Raw genomic sequence first — 23,451 nt, forward strand, 5'->3', positions numbered from 1 at the left:
GTAATTGTATATAATCCTTATGTACCGAAGGATAATATAATTTGCGTCTGCGCTGTAGTAATAACAGGGAGCGTAGCACGCATGCGCGCGGGGGCCACACTACGTGTTTATTTCAAATATATTTGATTGATTTAGGAGTTACTTGAAGGGTACCTTTATATCGTCATACAGTTCTTGTCAAGTTATTTCCTGAACTATTTAGGGTATTGGCCACCTTTCAATAACTGGGCACCTGGCACCTTACACTAAAAAATAATTCGATTTATAGGTGGCAATTCATTTTAGTACAACGTGGCAGGTTTTTGAAGGATGCCCAGTTGTTTTTGGCCATATATTTTTTTTTTTAGTGTAAGGTGGCCAGGTTGACGACATCGTGTGATTTCATTTGGTAATTTAAGTTATTATCTGACAAATTAACTCTTCACAAATTATTTTAACGCAACCCAATGTTTGGCAAGTGAACGTTAAAACAATGATTCGCGTACCTACTGGTTTTTCCCAAATTTTATGTAGTCAAATGTTCCAGTTGGCATAAACTTTTTGAAGTCATAAATATTTAGAATGGAATATTGGACAAGGTTGACGGAGCTCTGCTTCGCGGAGCTCCTATACTGCGTGGTCGAGGTGGCTCGTGTCTTGACGCAATTCTGACATTACTAGCCTAACTTTTGTAAGTCGAATAACTATATATTTTCCAAAAATCATCACAATCAATTGAGTAAATGTTTATTGTATAATGATTCTCTGATTAAACCTCAAACTTGATTAAATATCAAATACCTTAATGTCATTTCCCGTGGTAATATTTTGCTAAGTGAAAATTTGACGTGGGTACTGAAAATGTGCGTACTAATTTGGGTAATAAAATTTTACCAAAATAATTTTGGCAAAATGGCGGGATCCCCATCAAAGTCGAAGTATTTTTTGTGTGCCACAGATGAATTATACAGGTGTTATAATTTATATCTAAGAACATGTACCTAATCTGCAACATTAAATATGTGTGGTTTCGGAGGAGCAAGATTAAAAATTATGCAGATTAGACTATGGACGTCCAAAAAGTAAAGTCTGAATGTACGAATCCATACTAATATTATAAATGCGAAAGTGTGTGTTTGTGTGTATGTTTGTCCGTCTTTCACGTCGAAATACGTCACGTTTTTGGCATATAGATAGTTTATGGGCCAGAAAGTGACATAGGCTACTTTTTATCCCGGAAAATGCACAGTTCCCGGGGGAACAGCGCGCGATAACCGAATACCACGCGGGCGAAGCCGCGGGCAAAGGCTAGTAAATAATAACTTTATTTATTCGTAGGTGTGAATCAATATTTAATATTAAAGATTCAACTCTTCTGCCAACATTATGTCGCTAAGAGAACGAATCATCATCATCAAAGATTCAAATGGCAACGAAAACCGCCTAATGTGCGCCCGCGCAGCTGGGAGACGTAAAAACAATCGCGTTTCGTCCCGCAGACGTGATTGAAGCCGTCTATTGACGTACAGTCCGCTTCGTTAATAATCGGAATGTTTTTCTTAGCGCTAATTCAATTAAAAAATGGCCCATTAAGCGTTTGAACCGTCTTATTTTTGTGAACACTTTTCTGTAAAAATGGCCGAAATTTTTTTTATATTTAGTAGAATTCTGAGAGGAGGCCTGTGCCCAGCAGTGGGACGTATATAGGCTGGGATTATTATTATTATTATATAGTAGAATTACAGGAACTCTACAGCCAATTCGTAAAAAAAGTGACGAGGAAAATGAAACTGTTGAAAAGATTGAATAATGGCCCAGATATATTGATATATTTGTAAACAAATAGGGATGACGACTGGAAAAATATATCATTCTGTTTAGTCTCACAGTTAGATTATTTAAAAATATGGGACACGTATTTATTGGTTTATCAAATTATTAAAAATCGACAAAGGTATAGATCATCAAACTTCCAGAGTGGGGGCTTGTGACGTCACTATTGGGTAAAAATCTAAGCACTGTATCCTCGTAATTTTTTGTTTGTCAAAAACTGAAGGACAAAGTTTTTTAGTCGTCTAGCCTATTGTAAAACACAATGGCAATGGGCAGGCGCAGACCATATAGCACGGAGAACAGACGGCCGTTGGGGCCGAAAGGTTATCGAGTGGAGACCGCGAATCGGCAAGCACAGTAGGACGTCCACCAACGAGATGGTCGGATGACCTGGTTAAAGCCGCGGGTTCACGGTGGATGCAGGCCGCTTCCAGCCGAAGCAACTGGAAGTCTACGGGAGAAGCCTATGTTATGTCCAACAGTGGACGTCCTGATACGATGATTGATGATGATAACCCGCGGCTTCGGTCGGGTAAACCCTTAGATAATAATAATAATAATAATAATAAATATAAATATCATGGGACACTTGACACCAATTGACCTAGTCCCAAACTAAGCAAAGCTTGTACTACGGATACTAGGCAACGGATAAACATACTTATATAGATAAATACATACTTAAATACATATTAAACATCCAAGACCCGAGAACAAACATTCGTGTTATTCACACAAATATCTGCCCCGGCCGGGATTCGAACCCAGGACCTCAAGCTTCGTAGTCAGGTGCTCTAACCACTTAGCCATCCGGTCGTCAGATCTGACAGACACATTGAAATACATGCTGCCTTTAATTTATTTATTTAACCATTACAAATCTGTACCTTAACAGTTAAAGCCAAAACAGCACAAACTTACAAATTATCTTAATCTAAGTACATTTAATGATATTATCCGCCGGTCTCTTGCTACGGTCAATGTGCCGGCTATTTTAGAGCCGACAGGCATATCTAGAAATGACGGCAAGAGACCGCACGGGATGTCTCTGATTCCGTGGAGTATGGGACGTGTGCTAGTGTGGGGAACTTGGGTTGACACACTGGCCCCGTCTCATCTCCACCGAACATCAATAAGGGCAGCAGCAGCAGCAGAAATGGCAGAAACTGCCAAAGCAGGAAAATACAGTGGTCCTGGTGCTGAATATAATTTTGTACCTTTCGGCGTCGAGCCTTGGTCCGTGGGGACCTGGTGCTCTGAGTCTCTTCAAAGATCTGTCAAAGAGACTCAGAGATACCACAGGAGACCGAGCTGGCAGTTTCCTCGCTCAACGCATCAGTCTTGCAATCCAGCGGGGAAATGCTGCCAGCATCTTTGGTAACATGCCGCAGGGTCCATTTTTAGATTTATTATAGTTTTAGGTTATTTAATTGTATTGTACCTAATATACCTTTTATATAAACACTTATAATAATAAAATTGTTCAGAAAATACAAAGTTCTAAATTACCATTAGAATTCCCAAAAATCACATAATCAGCCAGTAAAATAGAGGCTCAGTTTTAATTCAGGTACCTATGGTATGGATAGGTACCATTTGTGATGAATAAATGTTAATAAAATTATTCCGTGCGGAATAGTATGTAGTATGTATGTAAAGTCTTTATTGTACAAAAGAAAAGAAACAAAAATACAATTGTAGTTTTGATTTAAGCATCCAAAATTATTCTACTGACTGTACACAGCACAGTGGCGCCACAGCTTTCAGCGCGCGCCGCTTCTCCCATCCCGCTCGCACCCCTCATAACCCATCCGCCCTCTCGTTCTACCACTCCCGCGCAATGACATAGGCTTTCACTTTTTAATGTAATTTAGAATTTCTTTTTTTTTAATCTCACGCTTTTGTGGGATTCTAGTATTGTTGCGTGTAATAGGTACTTGTGTATAAGGAGGCAATTTAGGTAGGTAAGGTATGCAAGGAAGGGGCTAAAGAGATGTGATTTTGGCGATTTTTCGACCCCCTAAAATAAATAAATAAATAATAATTATTATTAATTATTTTCCTTGTTTGTTTCTATTCTTTCTTCGCTCTGATAAGATGTCATGAGATTTGCAGTGCATTCGTTTCTAGCTACTTTGCTAAGAAGAAAAACAAGATTTACATAATTTATCCAGTGTTTTTGAACATTTCGTTTTTTTTTTGTGTAAAAATAATTACCTACGTGATATTTGACGAGATTTTCCTTATCCCCCACGTGAGATTTTAATAACTAAATAAATTCGGCAAAACCATAATTAAAGCAAAGACAAATTCGGTGAAATGATTAAACGTGAAAATCCCACTAAGTAGATCCATATCGATAAATGAATCATATCTTAAAACTAATAAGTGCCGACATAGCTATAAAGCAGCGGTCTACAACTAATATGACTAATATAAAGCTAATATACGAGGTTCGATTCTGGGAAGGTCACTTCGCATGTTCTTTGACTGGTCATTAAATGATCGTAATAAGGCACCGGTTCTCAATCTTTAGTATGGCATGGCGATAGCGATTTCTTAGTGGTCTTCAACGAATTACGTCACATAAAGATAAAGATGTGACGATACAATACAACAGAAATATTGAACACGAATTTATTATTGATACCGTTTGATAGAGCTCGTGAAGCACTTTCAGGATCTGTAACCAGTTTTTCGATATCTTGTAAGGTTTAGAAATAATCGAGTGAGATCACTTGTCGTTGCCACCGGGTATTTATCGGAAACATGTGTTGTGTATGATTAGTAAACACAGACACACATAGCGGTCCAACTTATAACACCACTATTTTTTGCGTCGAGGGTTAAAAATGCCGTCCTAATATAATAATACCCTCCTAAATTACACTCAAGGACCTAAGATAAGACGTTTTTAGATTACCCGATCCGATATCGGTATCGGACGACCATGGTCGACACCCGATAGCCGACACCATGTGCTTTCCTTTTTTTTTTTGACTGGATGGCAAACGAGCAAGTGGGTCTCCTGATAGTAAGAGATCACCACCGCCCATAAACATCTGCAACACCAGGGGTATTGCAGACGCGTTGCCAACCTAGAGGCCTAAGATGGGATACCACACGTGCCAGTAATTTCACCGGCTGTCTTACTCTCCACGCTGAAACACAACAGTGCAAGCACCTTCCACAAGGTCCTACCACCTGCACACACACACACACACACACACACAAATATAACCATATATACACATACTTACATACATTTTTCCGAAAAAATCGTTCCGATATGCATATCTGCCACGTATCGGGCTCTGCGCATACAGATTCAATTTAGATACACGTATAGCACACTTACAAACATTATCGTCCGATCGTCCGACAGCCCACGGGCGTCCGATGGTACCGCCATATCGATGTCGGCTCCGATATCCGATATCGGGCCGGACAACGTGAAAGACAGGTACATATTTCATACATTTTACTTGCCCCAATATCGAATCGGCGTCCGATACCAATATCGGATCGGATAATGTGAAAACGCTCTAAGGTGCCAAGAATTCACTATGAAGATTAGTCGTTTTGTGTTAGCTAGCAGGGTAGAATAACGTCGCTCGAGCGTGGGATTCGCCAAGCGCCAAATACAATGGACGATGTGCCGAGACAAGGACGCGGCGTAGTGGGGGAGGGGGGGGTTTAATATCGTTAGTGTGGCGACCCGCAAAATATTTATGATTTAGCAAAGAATGGAAAACAAAAAAAAGTTTATAACAATGTACTAACATACATTTCCGTATCAAATTTCAAGTCGATGCGATTAACCGTTGAGGAGTTCTGTCCTACGTAGCAGATCCTGGCGGGACTACCCAGGATGTCACTGCCAGATTATTGTATTGTCACAGGACTTACATAAGAATGCCAAATTTTATTTCAATCTGACCACTGGAAGTGGGTCAAAATTCGGTTGCAAGATTAGACCCGCACATACTCGTACTCGTACATCAATAAGTAGGATACATACATCTTGTATGAATACTTCCCAAAGTAACTATTCCACGCGGACGAAGTCGCTGGCAAAAGCTAGTAGTATCTAATTGAATTATCATTTATTGCTTGAAAGACTCCCGACTTATTCCGTTATAAGTGAAAGTTAAAATAGCCACACTTTGGGAACCGCTGTCATTTGACATGATATGGTCATGTTAAATGAAGTTATAACGTTGTTAGAGAAATAAACAAATACTTAACAGGTCAATGCAGTGCAATACATAGTTACAAATACCACCTGTAGCGTCAACGCTCTTAGATATGTAGGTACAATGTCAACGGGCAAAGTCATAGGTCACTATGGAACCTTGTATTAGTAATAATATCTGGGTGACCGAGCTCCGCTCGGGCTAAAACTCGGTACCAAGCGTTTTCCCAGACATAAGACCAAGCTAAATCTTCATCGAAATCGTTGGAGCCGTTTCCGAGATCCCCGAAACATATATACATTATATATATACAAGAATTGCTCGTTTAAATGTATTACATAGATAGATTGCCAATAGGTAGCTATAGTTTACTATGGGGAAGGCTATTCTTGAACGTTGGATATTATCGGCTCCGTGAAAATCGATATTTATCGATATTGTCATATCGAAAAAAGATCAATCATCAGAATCGTCATCTCGGGCTATATAGGTAGGTATGTCCCGCTGTAGGGCACAGGTCTGCTCCCAAGGAGAAGGCTGGGACCGTAGTTCCCACACGGAGCCAGTGCGGATTGGGAACTTCACACTCATAATTGAACTCCTTCTCAGGTATACGTCCAGGTTTCCTCACGACGTTTTCTTTCACCGTAGAGCTCATGGAGCAAATATAATTTTCCAAATAAATTCCGAGAAACTTTAGAGATGCGAACCCGGGCTTAACCCACGACCCTTTGCTTGAGAGACCAAACCACAGGCTACCATGGCATATTAATATCGACATCGAGTTTTTTTGCGGAAACATTGGCAACATCTCGATATTTTCCTTCGAATCCTTCGATATAAATAATTAGCCGTATCGATATTGTTATCTAGTACTTGCAAAGAGAACAATACTATAGTATAGATCCTTACAGCCAGTTATCCAACACTACTAGGGCATGGATACCGGTATTCGGTATTACCGAAAAACCGGGATACCGGTCATTTTTTCCCCTCTTTTAATACCGGTATTAAATATCTACAAAACCGGTTTTTCGGTATTTTGACTTGTGCTTAAAATAGTAATAGTCGACTTTAATTTCAAACAGGAAAGCACTTTTAATAACTTGTCTTCAGACTTATTGCTTTTAAAGTTACTTACCTCTTAATCTACTTTCAAATTTCAAATTTACCGTGCACAAGTTTACTTTGTTTATTTGTAGTGTAAGCTTTCTCGAAGTTGGACCTACCTAACTGAACCGTTTGTCCCAGGTATACATAGTCGTCAACAACTTCGAGCGCAGAGCCCCGACTATTGCGGGAGTTGGGACAACATGGAAATTAGTTAGACACGACTTTCGTCTTGCCCATGTTCATTTTTAGGCCAACTCGGTCGAAAACTGCTGAGGTCGGCGAGCAGAGCACTGAAGTCTTCCATGGTCTCAGCCATGACTACAATATCGTCGGCGAATCGAAGGCGAGTGAAGTACCCGCCATTAATGTTGATGCCTCGTCCTTTCCAATCCAGAACCTTAAAAGCATCCTCCAATGCAACGGTGAACAGTTTCGGAGCGATTACATCTCCTTGTCTGACTCCCCGCTGCCGAGGAATAGGCTTCGTGCTCTGGTCATGTAATCGGACGGACATAGTGGCGTTTTTGTACAGACACTAGACACTTCAACACTCGATATACCGGTAGTCAACTGCACCGCTGGAGACCTGCATCACAGCCCAAGTCTCGAACGAATCGAAGGCTTTCTCGTAGTCCACAAATGCAAGGCAAAGGGGGAAGTTATACCCTTCGGTCTTCTGTATAACCTGCCGCAACGTACATGTGGTCTACGGTACTATAGGTTTTCGGAAGCCGGCTTGTTCGGGAGGCTGGAAATCGTCAAACCTGCTTGAGAGACGATTTGTGATGACCCTGAAAAACAGCTTGTAAACATGGCTCAGAAGTGAGATGGGTCTATAATTCTTCAGCAAGGTGTTATCACCTTTTTTGAAGATGAGTACCACCACTGTCTTCTCTGTTCCATGCTTTCGGTGTTCCCCCTTGCTGGAGGACGGAACTAAACGGCGTCTTGAGGTCCTTAAGGACTGGTTTTAGATTTTCGAAGGGTGTTCGGGTTGTCGTGTCGCTATCCATTAAACCTCTCGTTTTCCCCCAACAGCTCAGGTTTGGATGAAATGATTCTGCCGTCGTCGGTCTTCAACTTCATTAATCGGCTTTGACTTACAGACAGATCCCTGGTAAACACCTTAGAGCCTCTGATACGCTCAATAGCCTCTTCAATGCTATTTATTAGTATTAAATCGGCGTACATCGCGCTTCAGAGATTTTGAGATCTGCCTATTGAACTGCTGATAGCGACAATTAAGCATCACCAGAAGACTGTAGCAGCATCTCACGCCTCACCTCCATGAGCCTAAGGTCAGAGCGCGAGAGCTTATTGGTTCTAGTACGGCGGGTTTTGAAGAAGTTAGATCCGATCGTATGGACAGCTTCCACAAACCCGTCGTTGTAATCGTCCACGTCGCTACCTAGGCATTCGAAATGGTTTTGAAGTTTGAGCTGAAAGCTCTCGGGGTTTTGGAGCTGAGCTGGTTCCGGGCGGAGCGAAGATTTCATCAGTAGAGACCTTACAAGCTTGAACTGGAGATTTAATGAGCCCCGTACAAGCGAAAGAAATTATGCGAAAATTTGGTTGGGAACTAATAATCGGTGAAACAATTTTCACCGAAGAATTAGAGAATCCAATTCCATATTATATAAGTATTAGTTAACAATTAACAACTTAAGTTTTTTATTTTAATACTTGCTCATTAAAAGGGAAGTTTATTAATTGCTTTTCATGTATATTGGTTATATTTCAACAAAACAACAGACTTATACAGAAAGAAAGAAAAATAAAGGGAAAATTTGGAAAATACCGAAAAATTACCGAAATACCGGGATACCGGTTTTCAAAATTTGAATACCGAAATAATACCGGTATTGCCATCAAGCCCATACCGCATAGCCCTAAACACTACGCATAGATGGCGCTAATGCCAATCTCACCATCCATTGTTCTCGGTAAAATCCACTAACATTAAAAAAGGAATAAATCACAAAATGTTTACAGCAGTGGCAGGGTTAATGAATTGCATTAGTGCGAGCGAGTCAGCGTGACTGTGCTAGGCGCCGGCGCAGGGCAATGGCGGACAATGACAAGTGCACACTATCAATAAATTTTTGACGATTTGTAGCATTCGAACATGGCGGATGTAGACGTTATCTAATTTTGGTATTTCTGCTTCTTTGGCTAGTTGAAGTATAATATTGATAGTGATTTATGCGGCTATTAACCTTAACAGTGAACAGTGATCACAAAATTCTATATTGCTCTCGTGTCTGACATTTTTAATGCGTAAGTTGTTTCCGCGTGGTTTCTGGAATTTTGCAAGTTGCGAAAACTACAATCACCGTACAACGTGAAGAAGAAGAATATATTTAACTTTAATTTAACTGACATTGGCCCAAGCCTTAAGGCCGCCATTGGGGGGAATAATAATACTTTAGTCTGTGGAAAAATAATAAAAAAATTACGACGGTGATACTTACATACATATAAATGCGCCTTATCGCCTCCAAACCTACAAATATAATGCTGCAAAGATCATGGATTGGACAGATTGGATCATGGTATGATTTCGTTATAAAGTCCCGTGAGTGGAAACTATTATTTATATTTACTGTCTAAAATTGGGTATTTTCCTAGGTAAAATGGTAGGTAATATTATTTTTAGTCTGTCAGTTAGATTATTACAAAAATATTAGACACGCTTTTTTAGAGATCCGTACCCAAAGGGTAAAAACGGGAGCCTATTAAATTACTATGACTCCGTCGTTCGTCCGTCCGTCTGTTCACCAGGCTGTATCTAATAATGATGTAGTATTTCTGCTGCCACTATAACAATAAATACTGAAAACAGAATAAAATAAATATTTTTTTTTTTTTATTTTTTTTTTTTTATACGACTGGATGGCAAACGAGCAAGTGGGTCTCCTGATGGTAAGAGATCACCACCGCCCATAAACATCTGCACACCAGGGGTATTGCAGACGCGTTTGCCAACCTAGAGGCCTAAGATGGGATACCTCACGTGCCAGTAATTTCACCGGCTGTCTTACTCTCCACGCGAAAAACACAACAATGCAAGTACTGCTGCTTTCACGGCAGGATTAGCGAGCAAGATGGTGGTAGCAATCCGGGCGGACTTGCACAAGGTCCTACCACCTGCATTTAAGGGAGATCTCATACAACAAACGTGTTTTTTTTGCTAATGTCTAATGTTGTTTAGATAATGGTACGGAACCCTCCGTGCGCGAGTCTGATTCGCATTTGGCCGGTTTTTCTTTTGTTAATCAAACGAAAAATGACAAAGATGATGTGTGTCAAAGTTCGGGAGTGGGGGTCTGTTAAGAGTATGACACGAGTAAAAAGTGTAGGTACGTAGGTCACACAGAACTTTAACGGGCATTATGTCTATAGATTTATGTTTTCTTCCTCTCTTTTAAAATAAGGCTTTTCTGTCCTAATTAATAGGACAATTTCGCCAGTGTCAAAGTAAACTCCCTTTGAGAGGGACGTTGTATAATGGTTGTAGTTTTTGCAACTTGATAGTAAAATTCCAGAAACCACGCGGAGACAACTTGCGCATTAAAAAATGTCAGACACGAGAGCAATGTAGAATTTTGTGATCACTGTTCACTGTTAAGGTTAATCGCCGCATAAAACACTATCAAAATTATACTTCAACTAGCCAAAGAAACAGGAATAGCAAAATTAGATATTGTCTACATCCGCCATGTTCGAATGCTATAAATCGAATCTCAGATTTATGTTTAGTTGGCAAAAGAAAAAAAAACGTGTCCTATATTTTTCGTTTCACTCTGTGATGTCATCTCAGTTTGTTTTATGTAAATAAACAGAAACAGCATCACATTTATGTCACATAAAATGTATCAATGAGTGTTCCAGACGTACAGTGTATCTTTTTCAAATAACTCTGCTCGCCATTGTACACAAATTCGCTGACTCATTATAATTCTTACAAGTAACTTACCCGCTATCATTCCATCTACTTGAACCTCACACAATATCCCTTACGGCTTACGCAATAAAGGCGGTTTTACTGCAACTTTTATACATCATTTCGATTGTACGAGGCAGTAATTAGTGATTTAGTATCTTTATTCGACTACCTGTGCTTTTATTTTTACTTTTGAATGGCTTTTTAAATGGTTGTATGAGTGATGACAGGTCAAGGTTGAAAGAAGCTTTGTGTATTCTTTAATTCACATGAATCATGTATCGTTGAAAACTAAAAATCCCTGTACTTACATGTTTCTAAAGATTTTAAGAATTAATATAACTTAAAGAAACGACCACACCGCTGCTTAAAAAACGGTGACGTGCCATAAGCGTCACGATTTTATCGCATGCCTTCCACACCGCTGCTAAAAATACGCAGACGGTGCCGAATCGCAGTGACATGCCGTAAACGTTAGAGAGGCTACTACGAAACTCGCAATCGAAGTTCGTATCGCACCGTTCCTTTCACTCGCGTAGTAAATGACATAAACGTCAGCGGGACGGCAACATACAAAGTTCGAGTTTTGCACTTCGTAGTATAGCGACTTTACCGTATGGTCTCCACCAAAAGTCGTGACGTTAACGGCACGTCACTGTGATTCCGCACCTTCTGCGTATTTCGAGCAGCGGTGTGGAGGGCATGTGATAAAATCGTGACGCGTACGGCACGTCACTGCGATTCCGTACCGTCACCGTTTTTTAAGCAGCGGTGTGGTTGCTCCTTTAACTCTCGTGAGACATATTGATAAAATTACTAAATTAAACGTTTCAACTCACGATTATAAGCCAGGAACGGTCCGACTAGTTTCGATCTTTTCGGAAGATCATTTTTATAGGTGAGTGCGTTCAGTGAAATTAGTCGAACCGTTCCTAGCTTATAATCGTGAGTTGGAACCGCTTAATTTAGTAATTTAGGAACTTAACAAGCTTTTATTTTACATTTGTATGTATGTATGTAAACTCTTTACTGTACAAAGGCGGAGGAGTTCCAGTGGTTGGATTGATTCAGAATTTAATATACCATGCGCCATATAAATTTGCCTAAAAGTTCATTACTTAATACTCAGTTTTTACGCATTTTTGAGATACATTTTTTATGCGACGTCTTTACGTTACTCCCGGATTGTGTTCAAATCGCTTAACGGTATAGTGCCTATTCAATTATTGGAATTATACCTTTATAGTTTTTGTGATACTAGTCGGGGCAATGAACTTTTAGGCAAAGTTAGTCGGCGGAAGGTATACGATATATTTATGATGATTGTCTCCGCAGGACGGAACCCTTTAATGTTTAAATGCATCAACCTGATGGCCCTACTCCGACATTCGATGTTCGTATCGTACCGTCCCTCTCACTTTCATATTAAATAGTAGTATACCTATAGTGTCAGAGGGACGGAATGACACGAACTTCGATTTTAGAATTTCGTAGTAGCCTGCTAAAACTAGGTAGGTACGAATCTATAAAGCACCTCATATAAAATAAAAACAAAAGCTAAAACATAGGTAAACAAAATACAAATTCATGTCCCGTAACTCAAGAGACGTAACCATGCCAAAAAGATACACAACATATTTGAATGTCCTTTAAAAGTATCTAATGTAACGCTATGGTGTCAACCATCATTTTGTATGTAAATAATAAATAAAATCTCCTAGTTTTTTTTTATTCGACTGGATGGCAAACGAGCAAGTGGGTCTCCTGATGGTAAGAGATCACCACCGCCCATAGACACCTGCAATACCAGGGGGATTGCAGATGCGTTGCCAACCTAGAGGCCTAAGATGGGATACCTTAAGTGCCAGTAATTTCACCGGCTGTCTTACTCTCCACGCCGAAACACAACAGTGCAAGCACTGCTGCTTCACGGCAGGATTAGCGAGCAAGATGGTGGTAGCAATCCGGGCGGACCTTGCACAAGGTCCTACCACCTGCAACCTGCACCTGCTGGTATGCTTTGACACTGTATCTACAATTATAAAAATACATAGTTAATCAACTTACGTTTCCGTGCCCAATTCTTAATTTTATACAAATCAATAATACTATAGAGTCCAGCAGTATTACAAGTTAATGAACTTCACTAATGCACTGCACAACTATTTGAAACTGTATAAGGAAATAACCCTTCCTTCGTATAGGTGTAGCAATTAGCTAGTTAAGGAGTTTTAGGAAATTTATAGGATCTAGGATAAAAAGACAGGTGGCGACGAATGGCTTCTTGACGTAAATCGAACAGGTGTGGAATTTAGAAAAGGAAATTTGATATTTAAATGTTATTTTTTAGAATGTGTGCTAAACCAGACAGTACAAAGAGTTAGGAAGAATCCGTGCAAAATTACAGCTTTCTAGCATTGATAGCCCCTGAGCAAAGCCGCGGACGGACAGACAGACAGACATGGCGAAACTATAAGGGTTCAGTTTTTGCCATTTTGGCTCCGGAACCCTAAAAAGAGGAATTCAATGTAACGTGAGCTAAAACTAAATTATACGCTTTATCGTCGTATATCAAAAAGTCAATTGCGAAGATAAATCAATCGTTCCGCAATACTTGAACATGCCACAGACTAAAAACTTTGACAAATGGTTACCCCTGAGAAATTATGTTATTGCTATTCTTGTCTAGTTGTCTATGCTCGATTAAAAAAACCATAGCTATGTGATATGTCAAGTTGTTTTATGGTTCTAAAGTCTGTTTATATGATGGATAGTGAGGGTCTCGCTTGGGAAAGTATCAAATAGGTATAGTCAGGAATCTATATCGGAAGCTCAAATTTTTTTGAGGGAAACTGACGAACTTTTCCGACAAAATACCTTGATAATGTTAAACCTATTTGTGATAACAGATCATCCCGGCCCATCATAATATTTAAATTGTGTATTCGAAATAATTCGAATATATTCTGTCTCTCTCTGTCTTTGTCACTTCAATCTAATTAAAACTGGAACTATCAATCTCTACTACCTATTTTATTTATCCAAATAAATATCAGATAAAACATTATTCATTACACTTTAGAAAATAAATACATAATACCTAGTACGAACAATGAAAACAAGATCATTCGGACAACAAACAATTGCCCATTCATCAAACGCAAAGCTTAATGTTAAAAGTGATTTATTTAATATTAACTTGAGCTACTTTCACACGCACTAAAACAAAAAGTATGAACGGAAGAGATTAATTACTTTTTAATTCGCCATTTTGGTTGCGTCATCGTGAGTGACGTTTGCCGTTTGCGCGGGAATGGCGGGGTTGCCAGTCCGAATATTTAATTCTGGAAGTTTTTTTAAGGCATTAACTGCCGGCTTTTTTTCGATCTTCCGCCAGACTTTAAAGTAACTTAAACGCAGATATGAAAGCGTTTATTTAACTTTCACTCAGTACTTTAAACGTTTATAAGCATTTATATATGGTTCTCAGTAATACAGTAGGTAACGCTATAGACGTATGAACTCACAATAGCGTTCAAAGCATTGGGAAAAGTTCTCAAAATGAATAAAATGAGCTCTTACTCTATAGTCTTCAACCAGTGTGTCAAGTGATGACATATGCCTCTTATACGTGGTCCTAGACCAAGGGTCGGCATGGGCGGACCGCGGTCCGCATCCAGACCGCGGAAGGCCTAGCCTTTATTTTTTTATTTTTTTATTATTTGCATATAAATAAATAATACGTTATCACAAAAAAAATCTGGATCTTGATAAAGTTTTAAACAGCATTCACGGACCTAGTTAAAACTAATTGCCGACCTCTGTCCTAGACTGTTAGCTTCTTGGAAAGGTTCAAAGTCACGCAACGATCTATCGTGTGAACTATGCTCGGAGTTACTTTGCGCGATAAAATTAGAAATACGGAAAATTGCCGAAGAACTTAAGTCACCAACCTAGCTCAAAGAATTTGCAACTTGAATACTATGGGCGGGGCCGGCCACGTCACTCGAAAAACGAATACCTAACTATTGGAGAGTAAGGTTCTCGTGGTGACCACAAACCGGAAAGCGAAGCGTTGGCAGGCCTCCCAGTAGATGACTGACGTCGGAAGAGTCGTAGATAACCGATGGGTGCAAGTGGCCATTCCTCGTTCACTGTGGCGTTCTAAGGTCCCCTAACCATTGTTCAACAGTGGATATTTCCGGGTGATGAGAGTTATGATAAGTCTTCATGAACGAAACAGAATCTTTTTGTTTTTTTTTCTTGCCTATGAATACGTACAGTCACCAGCATTAATATCTGCCACAGCGGAGCGTGCAAAAATATCTAACACGTCCTTTCGGCCTAGAAATAGAGTCGTATTAGATATTTATGCACGCTTGTTGTGTCAGATATTGGTGCTGGTGTCTGTACCTAATAAGCTAGAAATTATATTGATATCATAAGATAAAAAAACCATTTTCGCGTAATAATTTAATAAAATAACAATTTCTAACCTGGCAACCCATTCGACGTAAGCACGCGTTTTTTTTTTCAATGCAAGTGAGATCTGTCGTTGACCGCACGGCATTCAGCCTTTATTCAGTGCCGCCAACATACCGCCGAAATACTCTGAATAACAACATTTCTGATGTTTTTTATTTAGATTTTGCGAGTATATCGTTTGGAACAATTTAAAGGTCAGAAGGATATTTCTTTAATCATTCAATTATGTACAGAGTCATAATTATAACATTAATAACAATTTCGAGTGAGTTTTTTAAAGAATGAATTATTTTTCAGAAATAAATGCCCTAATTTGTGACGTTTATGAACTAGGTGCATATCGCCGAGGTATAGTAGTACCACAAGAGTTAAAGTGAATGATTACACTCACAGCTATGAATGAGAAAATGTCAAAATACATGACTTGTTCTTGCGTGACCTCAACTCTGGTGGCACTACCTATTTATATATCTATATCCTAGTTGTGAGAGTGGGCAGCAGCGCCCTCTATTGCCAACTACGAACTCCAGACTCCAGCTCTGCGGCGCGGAAGGCTAAGGGGAACAACAACAGTATTTTACCCAAGAAAATCGTCATGAATATGCTCTACTGTGGCCGTATTGTCTAAAGCCGAATTTCGGCTTGCTAGAAAAATCGTGCAAGTTGCATTACATGCGAGGCCGTAAAGCCAACGAGTTTGTAGTGGTCGTCGAGCGCACCAATGCAAACGCTCTGACAATCGCAATCGCGTTCGCCATCTCTTTTCTACTCGAGTCTAAGGAGGCCTATGTCCAGCAGTGGCCGTCTTTCGGCTGACATGATGACGATGATGATACACACATACGTACATACACCACAAAAAAACGGAATTAGTATTAGAGGAGCCGGAAACGGGAAGACATAGGTAAGTTTTTGAAGGGAACACAAACCATGATTATTTCTATGCAAAATAGTTTCTTTTTATCCGTCTTCAACTGTTGCTGGTTGCGCCGTATTGCCGTGTGCAAGGAGGTGGACAAGCCTAGGCAACGCTGGCCGGAAACCTCTGATGCCATGCGGTATTTTTTCATTGTCATCTTGTCGTCTGTCTGTCACATATAAACAAATCTTTCCGTTTGACAATCATAATAGGAAGTTATCCTCAACAATCTACTAGGATTGAGTGATAATACAGACAACGACGTGCACTGCCTTCAAAACCATCATCGCAAACCCGTGGCCAGTCAGAAGGTCGGCGGCGAACTTGGGTAAGTCCACCTTCCTTCGCCAATTTGGCACGGCCGCACCAGTTGCCTTTTTCTAGTCATTGGACTATTTTTCCGCATCGTTCGGCCTGTCAAAGGCATCTAAGTGAATCAGATGTGTCAATTGAACTGACATTTCCTACTGTTAATTGCCACTCTAATTAAAGGAAAATCCATTTAACAATGGACAATCGATAATTTCTTTCGCGGTAAAAAACTGTACAAACCACTCAGGTACTTTTTAACCGTAATAACTCGTCTTGCGATATTCAAAATAAACCTTTACTCCTAACTTTTATGGTTGGTATTCTAATAGGGGAAATTGGCATTTGCGACGTTTGTGAAGAAATGAGAGTGGAAACAATGTATTTTATACAAATCGAGATGATGTTAAAATTAAATCAATTTTAATTATTACAAGTAGTGTATTTTTACAGAAAATTATGATTGAGGTTATTCTGCTTACCATTGTAGTTAAGAGTGAGGCCAAACGACCGTAATTTTTTGAATTATGATTTGCGTATTATGATTTATCAATACCTATTCAATGGGTTCTATGTATAAGGGCCAGTGTTTTTTTTTTCAATTTTGAGTTTTATGCGTTATAGGTATCTATAAACTATATACATATATTTAGATAGTGGATTAAAAAAACATTGTAAGTAATTATTTTTCGAGTTATTATTAAAGTAGTTAGAATGGCCGAACTAGATGCAATTTTAATGTAAAAGCCCTTGTACGTAGGACCCATCGATATATTAGTATTTGTTAGTAAAATATACATACATCACCAAATTTCAAGTACATTGGGTACCTAAAGGGAACTTAAATAAATACACTGCGGAAATTTTTTTTGCAAAAAAAAAAACTTTGATGGCTTCTCATATCCCTTCGTTTCACATTATCTTTTTAATTAAAAACAATCAGTATTTATTTACTCAACGTTCTCTTAACAACAATATCCAGATTGATGGTGTTAGCCAAACAGTCAAAAATATTTTTCAATAATTTTGTATGTCTGCGTCCAACTCAACTGTGGACGTCCTACGGCTGATATTATGATGATGATGATAAATTTTGTATAACTTGAGGTCAATAAGATGCTTATACTGCGAAAATTTTACGGTTGTAGCTTTATTTATGACTGTACTTTGTGTGATAGACGACGGACAAACAGACACGTTGAAAAATAATACGTAACAATTTACCCCCTAATGTGAAAAACACCCGTAATTTTGATATTGATAAGGGTATTATTATTTATTTATTTTCAAAAATCTGGCAAAGCAGTGCTTCTTTGGGATATTGCAGGCCTACAATATATGCTTAGGTTCAAGGGACCGCGCTATGTCCCCTTTTAATATTAAAAACATATAAAAAGACTCTATGAAATAAGTATAACTACTTTACCATTATTTGATTTGAAATTTTGAACACACCTTTTTAAAAATCCTTGGCTTAGGCAACTTCGGACCCATACCTCGGCGCCATGGGCGTGTCTTCTATAAAACTCAAAGTGTCAGTGGCGCCCGGACTTTCTGGCCAGTTTTTTTTTCATATTCAAAAGACGCCCGCGGCATAGGCGTTAGGCTGTTCGGGATAATTTAATTAATAGATTGTGACATGGATTTTGGCGCGCGTAGCCATCTTTTGATTTTATGTTTGTTGTTTGATTTCTTTGGCTGTTTTTTGCTGTCAATTATAACCTCATTTGAGGTGATAGAGTCAAATTAATGCTTTTATAATATTAACTCAACAAACGATTAGTACCTACCTAAATAAATTATAATACCTGCACTACAATTAAAAATCTTTACTTTGTAGTAAAAAATGCAACTTTACGCGGCAGCATTTGCCTCTACATTTTTACTTTTATTGTGCTTTATTTGTATAGTAGATTTTTTCTTTCTTGTGGCTCACAAGCTATAGCATTTTCTTCTAAAAAACGCACGTCACATTCGCGATGAAAGTGACCTCAACAGATTACTTTTTAAACATTTTTTTTAAACTTCTAAAGCTGCCAGCTACAATTAATCCACGGTTATACTTGAGCCTCTTAATGGCTGTGATTATGAGGTTTTTGTTAAAAACAAAAGATTATCAAAGGCGCCGTTGCCCGCGGTTGTAGGTGGCGCCACCGGTCTAAGTTTCGGCTCGGTTTAGGGCACCCATAAGATTTTGCAGTTAATTGTTGTGTTGGTAGGAATACGGTGAGTTTATTATACGTGTTATGATAGTAATTATACTGGTATACACTCTATAGTCTTCTAAAGTAATCTAGAACCTTTTTAACCGACTGTTGTGTCTGAAATTGACGGTAGTTACACCTTAGAGCGATTTATACAAGTACAAATAATACTTACGAAAGTATAACAAAAAATATCAACCACAAGGACAGCAACAGCTACTTTTATCAACATATTAAAATTAAGAGTCGCCAGTACGCTCGCCGCTGATCGCATTTTCATACAAAAGAATGTTTCGTTCTAATTTACAAACAACACACTGAAGCGAAATAAAACTTCGCAACTATAATGGGAGCAGCTATTTTGATGCTTATAATTAGTTTTCGTTCAAATTTAATGCAACAAAATAAAATCACATATTTTTAACTTTTGTATGAGAAATGTAAATTCGTTATTGTTTTTTTCCGTTACATTTTATTTTAACCAAACCTTATTATAAGCATCGTAATGGCTGCTCCCATTATAGTTGCAAAGTTGCGTTTTGATCTGTAGTGCGGCTTGTAAATTAGAACGAAACTACGTTTGTATGGAGACATGAGCGTACTATGGGGACTTATCAGTCAAATTAATTTTTGAGTCGTATTTACAATAGTGTGCTAACAATGATGCCAATTCGTCCGACCCTTGCTCATAACAGTTATAATTAATTACCTAATCAACTATTAAATCAAGAACCCGTCAATAGAATACTCTTAAGTGTTAAATCTATGTATGGGCTCTGATTGACGTTTTATTTTATATGACTTTTATTTTTGTTTCTATTCATGTACATTTATATTTTTGCATGCCTGATATTGGTGAAGTGTGCGAAATATTTTTTTTTACATTGTGACCTGTGTTATTGTACCACATTTTAAGCAAAATAAAGATATTGATTGATTGATTGATCTTCCACGTGGATATCGGGTCAATAGTGCAAAATGATGATCTAATAGAATAGGTGAATCATTCAACTAATGAAGTAAATAATACTTGTAGGTTAACTGCGTACCTATATAAAATACTTAACTATGTAGTTTTTATGACTCTGGTATAACCTGTATCCATGATATTACGGCTCCTCTTTACTTTTAATTACAGCCGATGTCGTTATGCAGTTTTATACGGCTATAAAAAAAATCTTAGAAAATTTCCTAGCTTTTTTTCTTTGAGGTGAATAAGATTATTCGCTAAATCTAGGTCCCACCCTCCCTGGAGAAAAGATAACAGCAAAATCGCTATTTTCTAGAAAACAAATCATAAAATCTGTCCTCAACTTTCTATTGCTTCTAAATAAGTTGACGTAGGTAGGTAGAACCAGCGCACACGAAGACAAACTTTTGAAAATTCCAATATTTAAAGTGAAATTTACGTAATAAATTACTAAAACAAATATATTTTGAAAACGAGATGTAATTTGAAAATTATTAGGTGCATCATCTGAGATTTGTAAAGTCAATTAAAATTTTATTCTCGCTTTGTTTAGGTTAAAACAAATATTGTAATTATCATTGTTTTATCACTTTATTCTATGATTTATTACGTGATAAAAAAGGATGGTTATATCCAGTTGTTATACTATTCGGCACCGAAAGTGCTTATTCGCTAGTTACAAAGTAAAAAACAAATAGGCAGCCTTATTGTTGCAAAGCAATCTCTATCAAACAAACTTTTACGGCAGAAAAAGTAAGGATTAGATTACTGCAGGCTTTAGGGTATTTTTTATTTATAAAATTCGCTCAACGTTTTTAATAGCTGCAGACATTTCCCGACTCGCGCAATAAAAAACGAGACCATTCTGAAAACCGCAGACGTATTATTACACCAACACGCAATTTCTCCTAAAAACCTTCCAAATCTTTAATTTGCCCAAAAAACTGTATCATTCACGAACCTTTTTCTATATTTTTTTCTTTTTCGACGCGTGACTTTTGACTGACTGTTTAGCCCGCGGCCTTATCCTATCCTGAACGCAACGGCATTAAAAAAAATAAACAAAAGATGGCGCCGAGCACTCGCGTGCGCGCCTTTTCGGTGCGGGCTTTTAAAAAAAACTACAGACTTTTACCTGTCTATGACGAGGCGGCTAAAACAAAGTAGAATATGATTTTAATAATTTAATTGTGGCGGAAATAGGCATTAGAAAATGTCAGGTTAGAAAGTGGTTTGACGTGCGAGCAGGTACGTAATGACATAGTGCGGATTGTATGGGAAATTGATGGCTGTTGGTGTCGTGGTCAAAGGAAATGTGGCACGTAGAGCATAAGTATCGACTTTATGTTCTGTTACTCTGCCCTCAGAGCAAGGCAGAAAGCGGTATCTTATTGCAAACTTTTATTTAGTTTCACCTTAATGTGATAATTCGGTAATTAATGTGATTCCTTGAACTTAGTTTGTTTTTATAGCATGAGTAATTAATTCGAGCATTTATGCATAGTAATTCGATTAGACGTAAAGTAACTGTTAAACTTAAACACGTGCGTCTTGTTATTAGAGCGACTGAGACCAGAGAATACCTACACGTGTTGCCTTTTATACGCTTTTTGGGTTCCGTAGCCAAAATGGCAAAAACTCACGGTAGCATGGTGTACGGTTGTGTTGCTCTGAAGATGAGCTCTGGTTGAGTTCGAAACGCGTCAGTGTAATATGATGGTGATGATAGATGGGTTTGTGTGATTTGTGTGTGTTCTTACAGTGTGGAGGTGGAGGAACTGCATGAACACCCATACTTTGCATAAACTTGGTATCTTATCTTATTAATTCTAGACGACCGGATGGCCAAGTGGTTAGAGAACCTGCAATGCCTACGAAGCTTGAGGTCCCGGGTTCGATTCCCGGCCGGGGCAGATATTTGTATGAATAATACGAGTGTTTGTTCTCGGATCTCGGTTGTTTAATTATGTATTTATCTATATAAGTATGTTTATCGGTTGCCTTAGTATCCATAGCTTTGCTTATATAATAATTATACATTATATATAAGCTTTGCTTAGTTTGGGACAAGGTCAATCGGTGTCAAGTATCCCATAATATTTTATTTAACTTTATAGTCTTTTGACCATCAGTGGTGTAGCGGTATAGCACGCGGTACGGATTACCGAGGACCTGGGTTCGATTCCCAGTGATGGTCTTATTTTTCTGTTTTTTCTGTGCATCTTTATTTCAGTTTGTATTTTCAATTTAGGTTTTACGGGATGACCGTAAAAGTAAAAATTTGGAATTGAAATAAAAAATACAAAAAGATTCCAAAAAACCAATCTTAACTTTATAGTGTCAAATGTCAAAATGAAAAATGTACAGTCAGCATCAATAGTAGCAGATCACTTTTTTACTCTGTAGCATTGACACATTGACACTCTTGCGTGGCGTTTAGTACCTACGTGGCTGTAAAACGACCAAGTACGAAAGTGTGTGAAAGTGTAAAGTGTAAGTGTGTACCTAAGATAAATATGTTTTTTTTTCGATAAAATGCAATGGAAAATCATTACCTACCTATCTATGCACTATATACATCTTTTAATAGGTATGTCGTGTCTTTCTATATTTTCATTGCAATAATTTCAGAACCATCATCCCAGCCTAAGAATGTCCCGCTGCTGGGCACAGGCCTCATCTTAGAATGAGAGGGCTTGGACCATAGTTCCCACGAGGGCCTAGTGCGGATTGGGAACTTCACACACACCATTGAATTGCTTCGCCGGTTGTGTAGGTCTCTCGACTCACGATGTTTTCCTTCACCGTAAAACGCGTGGTAAATTTCAAATGAATGTCGAAAAACTCAGAGGTGCGAGCCCGGGTTTGAATCCACGATCCTCTCCTTGAGAGACCATAGAATAGATCAAACCACTAGGCCACCACGCCACGGGTCTTAATTTGAGAACCAGTGCCTGATATTATAATAGCGGCAAAACAGCACAAACGTTATTGTGCCTTTATAATTGTTGTAGGCGATTCAAAATTATACTTTTTGTGTAAAAGGATATCTCAAAATGAAGTTAAAGTCAAAGTCAAAGTGAAGTTAGTTGTTTATATTGTTGTCTTGCATTGTTTGTACTGTTGTCAATTTAATATTTTCTTTCTTTCTTTCTTTAAAAAACCGGTTAAGTGAAAACACTTATGGGTCGTGATAGGTGGCGGGAACGAAAAGATGGTTATTCTTCAAAGGCGTATACTTGATGAACAGTAGACCAATAATTACACTAGGTACATATACAATAGTACAGTATTATAATCAATAAAGGCACTGAATTAATTTTATACTTGAGAGCAATATTTAACGAGTCGTAGCTTGAAAGTCTTCCGAGAGCATACACAATTTTCTCTCCATAGAGTTGCCATGCAATATGTGACTTGGATTCGTGGCGTTTTCGCCACACACTCTTTTGTAATTACTGTATCTATTCATTGCATAGAAGTTTGTTTTTGTCAATGCT

Source organism: Choristoneura fumiferana, chromosome 27 (genome assembly GCF_025370935.1).
Source record: "Choristoneura fumiferana chromosome 27, NRCan_CFum_1, whole genome shotgun sequence".
Lineage (NCBI taxonomy): Eukaryota > Metazoa > Arthropoda > Insecta > Lepidoptera > Tortricidae > Choristoneura > Choristoneura fumiferana.